The 10,763-nt window shown below is 48.9% G+C and overlaps 1 long non-coding RNA gene across 1 annotated transcript; it reads right to left on the bottom strand.

Moving 5' to 3' along the window:
- Positions 1 to 453: 453 nt before the first annotated feature.
- Positions 454 to 6,291, bottom strand: LOC122461733. The gene is made up of 3 exons (XR_006283870.1): positions 5,961 to 6,291; positions 834 to 942; positions 454 to 747 (listed from the first exon to the last, which is right to left on the bottom strand). It is a non-coding gene; the product is annotated as an uncharacterized LOC122461733 (long non-coding RNA).
- Between the last annotated feature and the right edge of the window lie 4,472 nt (positions 6,292 to 10,763).

Genomic DNA, 10,763 nt, shown 5'->3' with positions numbered 1-10,763 from the left:
CAGCGCCCCGTACTAGAGAAGTGTCCCCCGTGCCTGCCTTTGGCTTTGTTAATAACAAGGTCATATGAAGCCTTCTCCCTAGGCTGGATTGTTCCCAGGGTTCCTCCCTCACGGCTTCTCAGTCCACACCCTAGATCATCATGACAAATCCCATCATGGTGAGTCCACAGCACCGACATAACCCCTTCCAGGCAAAATCAACACTTCCGAGCTGGGGTGGGCGCTTGAGGTAAATAGTGCTCTCACCCCGTCTTATGCAGCTACCTCTCTGGGGGAAGGGGAATGTGTCGTGCCATTTTCCCCCTCGGCACCCATGGGAGTGAGTCAAACCTGAAGGAGCCAGGAGTGCCCCCCAGCTGGTGGGCAATGACTTACAGTCGCAATCCGGCCCGGAGACAAATACACCCAGGCTTTTCCCCAGCACTTGTCGGCACAGCGCCTGAGCATCTCACAAACAACGGTTTCATCCTCTCAGCGCCCCCACAAGGGGAGGAAACGGGACCATCCCTGTTTCACACACAGACAAACCTGGGCACAGAGAGATTCACTTACCGCTGCAGGGTCACCCGAGGAGTCTGGCAGAGCTGTGACCTGAGCCCCGATCACCCCGACTCTCCTAATCACAAGACCCTTCTCCTCCTTCCCAGGAAACGGGACGTGACTGTCTGCAGAGGTCAGTGGCTGCTGCTGAGCCCTCCACTGCCAGCTGAATGAGGTCCTCGTGCCTTTGGCAGCTCTCCTGCAGCTCTGCAATCCAGGAGGAGAAAGTTGCTTACACATTCTCTGCGTGAACAATTCTGACCTGTTATCAAACACCCTTTCCAAACACCTACCTCTGATCTCCCCAGGGGGAAGAGCCTGATTTTAAAGCCTGATCAAAGTTTGATTTGCCAGTTATCTCCCTTTCATCCTGATGTATTCGGAAACCAAAGAAACTGCCGTCTGAAGAGAGGGAAGACAGGTTAGCCAAAGGGGAACAAGAGCTCGAGCACAACTCTGGAATTACGCCAGGTGTTCAGCAAGGAATTAGCACTCTGTTTCTCTAGGAGGTGAATGGCAGGCGCGAGTTGGTTTGGACACAAGAGGGACTAGACACGGCACTCTGTGAAGATCCCCATCGACTATAAACAGAGCTGCATGCCCAGCCCTCTGCGCTCTACGCTCCGCAGGAACAAAACCGCGTGCAGGGCCGTGACAGTAAGAACACACGACAGTATCTAAATACAGCTTGGCCCCCTGTGTGGGCGCGACTGGAACCAGTCCAAACATACAAGGGCTCAGGCATGACCGGGGTCTGTTTGTATGATGAGTGAGTGGTGGCTTGGACAGAGGCTGGCTAAGGGAGCTCACCCTTAGCTGAAGAGCTAGAGCCTCAATACTGTTAGATTGGGGATCGGTCCTGCTTTGAGCAGGGGGTGGGACTAGATACCTCCTGAGGTCCCTTCCAACCCTGATCTTCTATGATTCTATGATTGACAGGACCAGGGTTCTACCCCCCCAGCTCCCTGTGTGAGAGAGATTTATGTCACTGAGTCTGCTGTCTAATGCCCTACAACTTCCATTTCCTATAATAGCCAGGGTTACCATTCAGTTTTCTATTGGATCCGCAGACGCTCACCTGTAAGAACTCCAAGGGAGAGGCTGGGGGTGCATCGCCATCACCCAAGAACATTTCCCTTCCCCCCTGTGCCCAGAACCACACGCCCCACTAGCAAGGTGACAGTTACCGAGTTTAACGGGCTCTGCTCCATTGGAGAAGGAGGGCTGAATGGTCTGTGAAGTGACCAGACACCTACACAGCCAGCAGTGATAATGGCTAATTAACAAGAGCGATGGCGCCACGGGGAATGTAAAGCTCTAATTAATTACTGTCAATCTCATCGCGGTTCCCAGAGCATTCAATCCTTGGCAAGCAGATGTGGGGGCCTGGGGAAGAGAGGAAGCAGCAGAAGTGATCCCAAGCATGGTGAGGCTGCAGGCAGCTGCAGAGTTACCCACCCAGCCCTGGTGGAGTATTACGAGCAAATGGACACGTGGTACAATAAAGATGGAAAAAGTTTCAAAACACAACGTATAAAGCAGGGAAATGAGATGTATACGTTAAAAAAAAAAAGTCATCACGGTTTAGGCAGGTGCCACACAAGCTTCAGCATCAGCAGTGTGGGGTCTGGAAAGGCCTCAACCACAGCAAGGGCTGTGCCAGGTCCCCAGGTGTGGCCATTTGCTGCCCACCGCGCCACCCCCTCTGAAATGGCTGAGCTTGTCCCAGAGATAGCACGTCCGTGGAAGGGGTAAGGGTTTCCCTGCCTGGTGTCCTGGTTTTGGAAAGTAGAACTCAAAGGTATGAAGTAGAGCTGTGCGAATGGCTGTTTGACTTGTGGGAAAGTTCACAAAGTCAAGATAAAAATTGTTTGGGGTCTGATTGCCAATGAAAATGTCCAGTTTTCAGCAAATTGAAAAGTGAAAAAAATCTTGTTTCAGTTTGAACGAACTGTTCCTTTTTTATTTCAAGCAGTTAGATATGGTTTTGAAGTTTTAAAAAATAAAATTCAAGGCGATTTCTAAACAAAAAACGTGATTGGAACTGAAAAATTGAAATGCTTTGTTCTGAAAATGATCATTGACCCGCCGTCTATGGCCCGCAAGGCGTGGTCTGGCCCACAGAACAATTCCATCCAGCCCCCGAACACACATGGACAGCAGCTTGACCTCACACGCACTGTACGCCGCATGGAGGACGCCATTTTGGATCACCCCCAAGGCCTGCCAGTGTAGAATCACATGCCTTGCCACCGATGTTGCGGAACACCACTGGAAAATGGTGAGCTCTCAATTTTCTCTCTCTCTCTTTTTTTTCTTAAATGAACAATTCGGCAAAACCAACACAAATTCGCGATATGTTTCGGTGTCAGTGAAACTGCATGTTTGGTCAAAAAGGTTTCAGTCAATTTTGTTTTGCCCAGTTCTAGTTTGAAACTCCGAGGGGTGGTGAAAACGTTGGTGGCAGACGTTCTGTCTGGTGCGATATGGGGTTTGATTCCACAAGCGGGGCGCTATTAAAGTCCCAGTGGTAGCAGTAGGACTGTGTGGATGGAATGTGTGTTTTTATCGTGTGTCCTCATGCGCTGTAGCTGAACACTATGTCCAGGGAGGGGAGTACTTCATTATCCACTACATAGATTTTAATTGATATAGTTATAAAAAGGGCCAGAGCTCATTGAAAGCAGATATTTAAAGACAACAGTAGCAAGAGAGAGCAAAGGCTGGGAAAGATGATCCAGATGTACCCTCGAGGGATGGATTCTCTACTTCAAATCCAGAGTAACTGGAATCTGAAGTCAATGGGACTACGCCAGTGTAAGAGAGCAGAATCTGGCCCACTGGGTTTATAATACGCTTAACCCGAGGGTGACATACAGCAGGGCTGCTACTCACCAAAACCTTTACCTACCGGGGAGAAGAGCTTTTAACTTCTACTAAAGTGCCTCATGTTTGCAATAGCAGATGTTTTAACTTCTAATATGGGAGCTGAAAGCCCCTTATCTCAGCCCAGGTGAAGAGAGGCCGGCATATGAGACATGGCTGCGTGCTCAGAAGCACTATGATCACCGCTCCAAAGGGACAAGCAGTTCCTATTAGCTGATTGCTTTCATCCACCTCCCCTAACTTCCCCAGGGATGCACGTAGGCTATAGCTACACGACAGCCTTTGCCAGCAAAACTTACGTCGCTCAGAGGTGTGACTATTCCACCCCCGTAAGCACGCGTGTGCACCGCGTTTCTCCTACGGACATAGCTTCTGCCACTCGCGGAGGGGATTTTTTTATGCTGACGGGAGAGCTCTCGCTCCCGTGGGCATAGCGCGTCTTCAGCGCACGTGCCGCAGCTGTTCTGGTGTAGCTGCACCGTGCAGCGCTGTGCGTCTCGACTGGCATTCGAGTAGAGACCAAGCCATGGCTGGGAAGTGATGTGAATGATCACATCATTGGTTGGCTGGAGGAGGGAGCTAGTTACTTCTCTGCTTTACTTTCCTGTACTACTGGGATCATTTATCAGGCTCTAAACAGTATGATCCAAATGTGCCCTTGAGGGAAAAAAATGGAGCCATGGCTGCTGCTCAGTAGGTAGGAAGGGCCGTCCAGCGGTCAGAGTGCCAGCCTGGGACTTAGCAGACCTGGGGTCAATTTCTATCGATTCCTTGTGTGACCTTGGGCATGTCAGATAGCCTCTCTGTGTCTCAGTTTCCCACCTATATTTCACAGCCCTGCCCTGCGTCCCAGGGGGGTCGTGAGGATAAATGCATGAAGGATGTGAGGTGCTCTGGCTGTGAGGGATGGAGGCATAAGAGCCAGAGACAGGTAACGCTGAGACTGGCTTTCCCTTACAAGGCCAAGCTTCTCTTTCCAAAATCCCAAACAAAAGTCTTCTCAGCTTCAAATCTGGTACGAGTGGGGTGTGGCCAGCAGCAAACGTTGCAGTAAAACATGAGGTCATTTGGGGAAGGAATCTTACAATATAGGGCAGGGGGAAAGAATTTCGTCATCATAAATAACGTTTATTTATTTATTCATTCTCATGCTTCACTGGTACAAATCAGCTGGTCTGAAAGACGTCGTGTGACCTTTGCTGGAAAGATCAGGGCCAGGAGCAGGGGAAAATCAGGGGCACTGCCAAGGAAATGTAATGAATACATACTGGATACTTAATATTCAGTAATGAACCAGAACATCCGGGTGCAGCACATTTCCTGAAGGGCCTCAAGGCCGCCATGTCCCTTTGGAAGTTTGGGGAGTCGCTGATCAAAGTCACCAAGCTACTGGCTCGGTTACACTACCACAGTTTGGGAACTTCCACTGTGATAAATGGCACCATCCCCTCCCCCCACTTCCCAGTGTATGATAGAACGGCTCAGTCGAAGATGGAGTTCCTCACCTCTGTTACTTGACGTGAGGCCTGCTCCAGAGCCCACTGACGTCACTGAGGGAGACTTTCTGGGGACTTCAATGGCCTTGGATCGGCCCCCAGCGTGGAGGGATGGGGGTGAGGCTTTTGCGTCACGCGTGCTAGATAGTAACAATAGCCAGCCATTCCGTCTGCGTCTCCCGGGTCAGACACGGAGCGGAGAGTCCCAGGAACCTTTCCCAGAGAATGGCAGAGAATGCCTGGGACACGGCCTATCAGATACGGGAATCTCAAAACAGGGAAACAGATTTTTTGGCATTTCATCCAACCTATATCCAAGTGTCATGTACTGGTGTACCACACCACTGGCACACCCAACGCTAAGTATGCTGGGCATGTGCTGCAAAAGCAAAGCTTTCACTTATTACACTTGGCATGACTGGCATCTAGTGGTTGTAATGTGCAATCACAATATCTCCAGAAACTTTTTCCTATTGTGATTTAAAATCAAACTAGCAGATTTCATTGTATGTGTAAAAACAACGAGGAGTCCTTGTGGCACCTTAGAGACTATAAATTTATTTGGACATAAGCTTTCGTGGGATATAATCCACTTCATCAGATGCATGGAGTGGAAAATACAGTAAGCAGGTATAAATATACAGCACATGAAATACCTGCTTACTGTATTTTCCACTCCATGCATCTGATGAAGTGGGTTATATCACCTCTCCCCCTCACATCCCCAGTTGCTCTGGTGCTGTTATTCTGTGAAAGGTGGACGCAGTGTAGGCCTGTCTTGAGAGACTCCATCTTGCAAAGATGTGTGAGAGTAACTTTGTGCTGAGACTAGTCTGTGGACATGAGATACAGGCTCAGGGCCTAAACCTCGTCTCCACATAACACAAGTCTAATTCCATGAGAGCACTGAACACTCCAACTACAACCAGTTGCCACACCGAAACAGAAGGCTATGTTTACCCTTGCAGAGTTTTTGCGCTGTCAGTTTCACCGATGACAGTGAACCGATGAAAGTAAAGCGCTGGTTTGTGTACTCACTTGCTTCCACAGGCGTCAGAGAGTGTTCACATTTGCAGCACTTCCGTCGCGGATGAGAGCAGCGCACTGAGGGCAGCTATCCCACTGTGCAGCGCTCTGCATTTGGACGACAGGTCTTGTGGGAAGGGGGCGTGATCACGGGGCATCCTGGGTCCCTGCACAGCCTCCTCTCCCCAAACACTGATCAGCTCCAGGAGCTCAGCATTGCTCCAAGCAGGGGATCGTTTTCTCCATGGGGCAGGCATCCTCACTGGCCAGATAAGTGAGCACCTGCCAAGAAAACGGGAAGGGGAGTTTCAAAGTTCCCGGGGCTTTACGGGGGGGGGGGGGTGGATGTCTGTTTACCTGGAGTCAGAGCAGCAGAGCTGCTGGCCAGAGAGGTCACCTAGGCACTGTGGGATATCCTCAGGAAGCTGAAAGCTCTGTAAACAGGAAGAGCGTGTCTTCACTTGCACATCACCGCAAAAGCATCACCGGTAAGAGCTGTATACCTCTCGTGGAGGTGGTTTTCTTTTTGTGGTGAAACTTCTGAGTTTCACAGCAAAAAGTCACTGGCAAGTATAGAGGCTCCCACGGTTTTTGTGCAAAAAAGGGACTTTTTCCGCTTTAAATGGCAAGTGTAGACATGTCCAAAGTTACATAGTCACTTAGAGGAAAACCACCATGACGATCCCATGGTGTAGGCAGGATTAAAAGCGCAAGATCCAAAACACCAACCATCTACAAAGAAAATGCAAATCTCTGCAAGCTATTCTCTAGGCAGCTAGAGAGTGAGTACAGTGCATACTCCAGGCTAAGCTGGGAGGATCACCACCCTTTCAGAGAGCAAGGTGATCAAAGCTGTACCGTATATGAGCGCTTGAGCACTATAATCTGGGATAACGGCTTTTCATTTGCAGCATGGGTTTGTAATAAGAGGCTGTTTAATCAAATTAATTTCACTTGGCTCCTAGGTTAACAGCAAACTCCAGTTAAAAAAACCCCTGTCCAGTTTAAGACATTAACATATTGCTAAGGAATATTGATGCGTGCTGCATACTAATCGGACTGACCTGTTGGTCAAGGACTGGGTGCCTACATTGTGCAGGCCCTTTGGAGAAGCCCCAGCCTGTAGGTGGTGGAGACAGGCTGTATTTAATCATGTAAAAACTCTCCAGTTCAATGAATAATGCCTTTTAAATAGCCTCACGTACTGACATCTGGTCCAGAGCGTACAAAATATTTCAGGCAATGGAACAGCAAACTGCAAAGCCGGGGGCACTGCTAACTAAAACTAGGTTTACTACAAAAAGTTGGGGTAATTTCTCCATCAGACCCCTCCCATTAAGCAGAGAGGCTGTACGAACTGGAGAGAGCCTCTTTTGCATCCTTGGAGCTTCTCCCTGCAAAATTTTTCTTGGCAGACAAAATTATGAGGACAGGGCCATTTTTTTCAGGACTGAGAAATCACTGAACTTTTCGGCTTAGTTTTTTCCTGGTGCATTCTGAGTTTTGCACCAGACGTTGTTGCCACTCCTCCCCTCCAGGATTATCCTGGAATTTCCAGGAATTAAAGATGAATCTTTAATTAAAGATTGCCATGTGATGAAACCTCCAGGAATACGTCCAACCAAAATTGGCAACCCTATATGGGAATGATATATAAAAGAGATATACCGGTGTCTGCGTGGGTGTACATAGACAGCTAATATAGAGAGTGCCCCCTATTGGCATTGGGAATAAGTAGCCTCACTGAGAAATTAGTAGGGTCAGTAAAACTGTTATTATGCCCTATGAACAGCTCCCACGTCTAGCTCTTAATCCTGGAATCCCGGGGTTTTGTCACAGCATTACGCTCACGGGGATCAGCAGCAGCCATTTTGGCTTCTCCCTGTCCTGTATGGGACGGAGGGCGGCAGATGTTCCACAGGATGCCAGGATAGTCAGCAGGCCTGTTAGCTGCCAGTTGAAACCCGATGGGATTCTGGTTACTGATGAGCCTTCGCATTCCCAGCCCCCTGGAAGCGGTGTGTGTCTAGGGGTGGGATTTGAAGGCACAGAGAGTTGGACCCACAGTGGGGCAGGAGCAGACATTTCAGTGGGGGGGTTTTCATGGAGATGAGTGGGAGGAGGGTGCCAAGCCTGGGCAGTGGGTATAATAGGCCGACCTGCCACCCGACACCTGGGCCATGGTGGCCTCGTCTCTTCCGGTCCCTGCTCCGCCCCTTCCCCGAGGCCACCACTACCACCGCCTGCTACAGCTGCTGCCTGGTGCGTCCGTCCTCTCCTCCCCGTCCCCCTGCCGGCGGGGGAGTGGGGCAGAGAGAGGGATTCGGGTGGAGCGAGGGTGGAAGAGGTGGGACAGGGAGCTAGCCTCCCTCAGGGGAAGCTTCACCTGCCGCCCATGGTGCCGAGCGTAAAGGCTTGGTGGATTGAAGGGAATGGTGCGCCAGAGGCTGGATTGTCCAGGGTCGTTAAGGTGATGGCATGAAGGTTAAATACAGTGGAGGTTAGGGACTAGATGGTGCAGGCTGGCTCCCACTGACTCCAGCTCTGCCCTTGTGTGTGTCACACATCCGGGCACCGGCTGGAGTCGGCTGTGGTGGAGTGGAGCGCCGGTGGCAGGGAGGTGGAGACTGGGGCTGGGCCCTGGGGAAGCGGCCACATCCCCCTGTGTGTATGTGGTCTACAGAGGATACGGGTCTGTCCCAGCTCTGTTGGAGAGCTTGGCCCTATAGCTCAAGCTGTAGAGACTCGTGTTTTCAGCTCTGCAAATCCCTGGTTCTGGCCCTGTTTACATCCCCATGAAAAGTGAAACTAAATGTCGTCGGTTAAGGAGCCTGGGCAGCTAACTCTGTGTATTGAAGCTGACTATGGAAGAGAACGGTAATGGAAGGTTATCCCCCAGGGAGCGAACACAGGACATGGCACTTCAGATGAACAACTGTGAAATCAGAAAATAATTAGAAAACAAGGAGTTTTAATAACAGGCAGAGCAATGCTTGCTCTCACCCCTGCACCACAGGGAATATTCATAATTACAGATTTCAGAACAATTGGTTTATTGTTGCTTTTAAAAATATATATATATATACACACCACATTCCTAGAGCTCTCTCCAGCCCTAATTAAAAGCTTTGTAATAAAAACGATTGTCTCTGAGGATATATAGGGAAATATAGCCTAGATGGTCCTATTGTAAGGTGGGTGCACAAGTGGCTGGAAAATTGTACTCTGAGTAGTTATCAGTGGTTCACAGTCAAGCTGGGAGGGCACCTTGGGTGAGGTCACACAAAGATCTGTCCTGGGCCCGGTTCTGTTCAATATCTTCATAAATGATTTAGATAATGACAGAGAGAGAGAGAGTACACTTATAAAGCTTGCAGACAATGCCAAGCTGGGAGGGGTTGCAAGTGCTTTGGAGGACAGGATTAGAATTCAAAATGATGTTGACAAACTGGAGAAACGGTCTGAATTTTGCAGGATGAAATTCAATAAGGACAAATGCAAAGTACTCCACTTCCGAAGGAATAATCAATTGCACAAATACAACATGGGGAGTGACTGCCTAGGAAGAAGTACTGCAGAAAAGGTTTTTGAGGGTTATAGCGGAGAACAAGATAAATATGGCTCAACAGTGTAATACTGTTGCAAAAAAAGTGAATACCATTCTGGGCTGTATTAGCAGGAAGGTTGTAAGCAAGACACAAGATATAATTCTTCCACTCTACTCAGCACTGATAGCTCCTCAGCTGAAGTACTGTGTTCAGTTCTGGACACCAGACTGGGGAAAGATGTGGACAAATTGGAGAAAGTCCAAAGGAGAGCAACAAAAATGATCAAAGGTCTAGAAAACATAACGATACGGAATGATTGAAAAAAATTTAGTTTGTTTAGTTTGGAGAAGAGCTGACTGAGGGGGACATGATAACAGTCTTCAAGTACCTAAAAGGTTGTTAAAAAGAGGAGGGTGATAAATTGTTCTCGTAATCCACTGAAGATAGGACAAGAAGCAATGAGCTTAAGTTGCAGTAAGGGAGATTTAGGTCGGACATTAGGAAAAACTTCCAACTGTCAGAGTTGTTAAGCATTGGGACAATCACCTTGTAAAATTGTGGACTCTCCATCTTTGGAGGTTTTTAATGAACAGGTTAGACAAACGTGTCAGGGATGGTCTAGATAATACCTAGTCCTGCCTCTGTGCAGGGATTGGACCAGATGACCTATCGAGGTCCCTTCCAGTCCAACATTTCTATAATTCTATGATATTTGGTAAAATATACGTCTCTTAGGAGCTGTCCATTTTCTTCTCCTGACCTTGTGAGAGCAATCAATGCTAAGGAGATACTATTAGTACCTTAGGTTATTGCAGGATACACAAGGAGATACCTATACACAGTTCACCTGGTGTCAGACCTTCCTGACATGGGGGTGCAGTCAGGATTCCAACCGACTGGACATTAATACCACATCTCAAAAATATATGGAGGAAACATAAATCTTCCATTATCACACTCCTCCGAGGCCTCTCCTCTGCCATTTGGGCCAGGGCCCCTTTGTAACTGTGGTGCAGAACTGTAAATCAACAGCATGCCTCCTGGAGTTCCCAGTGTCTGCCCAAATGACAATGGCAGGCAGGGCTGAGCACACCTTTATGGGAGAGCTCCGAAACTGGGCTGCCACTCCAGTCCGCATGGCTGTTTTCGATGCCCTCACAAGCATACATTGCAGAAAAGCAAATCTGGGGGGAGGGGGAAGGGGGAGCAATTTAAAGCACCCAAGGCAGACGGGGGGGTTTGGTGGTTTTTGCAATAAGGCTCCTGA

Source organism: Chelonia mydas, chromosome 9 (assembly GCF_015237465.2).
Source record: "Chelonia mydas isolate rCheMyd1 chromosome 9, rCheMyd1.pri.v2, whole genome shotgun sequence".
Lineage (NCBI taxonomy): Eukaryota > Metazoa > Chordata > Testudines > Cheloniidae > Chelonia > Chelonia mydas.
Note: the sequence above shows the minus strand (reverse complement) of the source record. Positions and strands in the feature narration are given on the sequence as shown.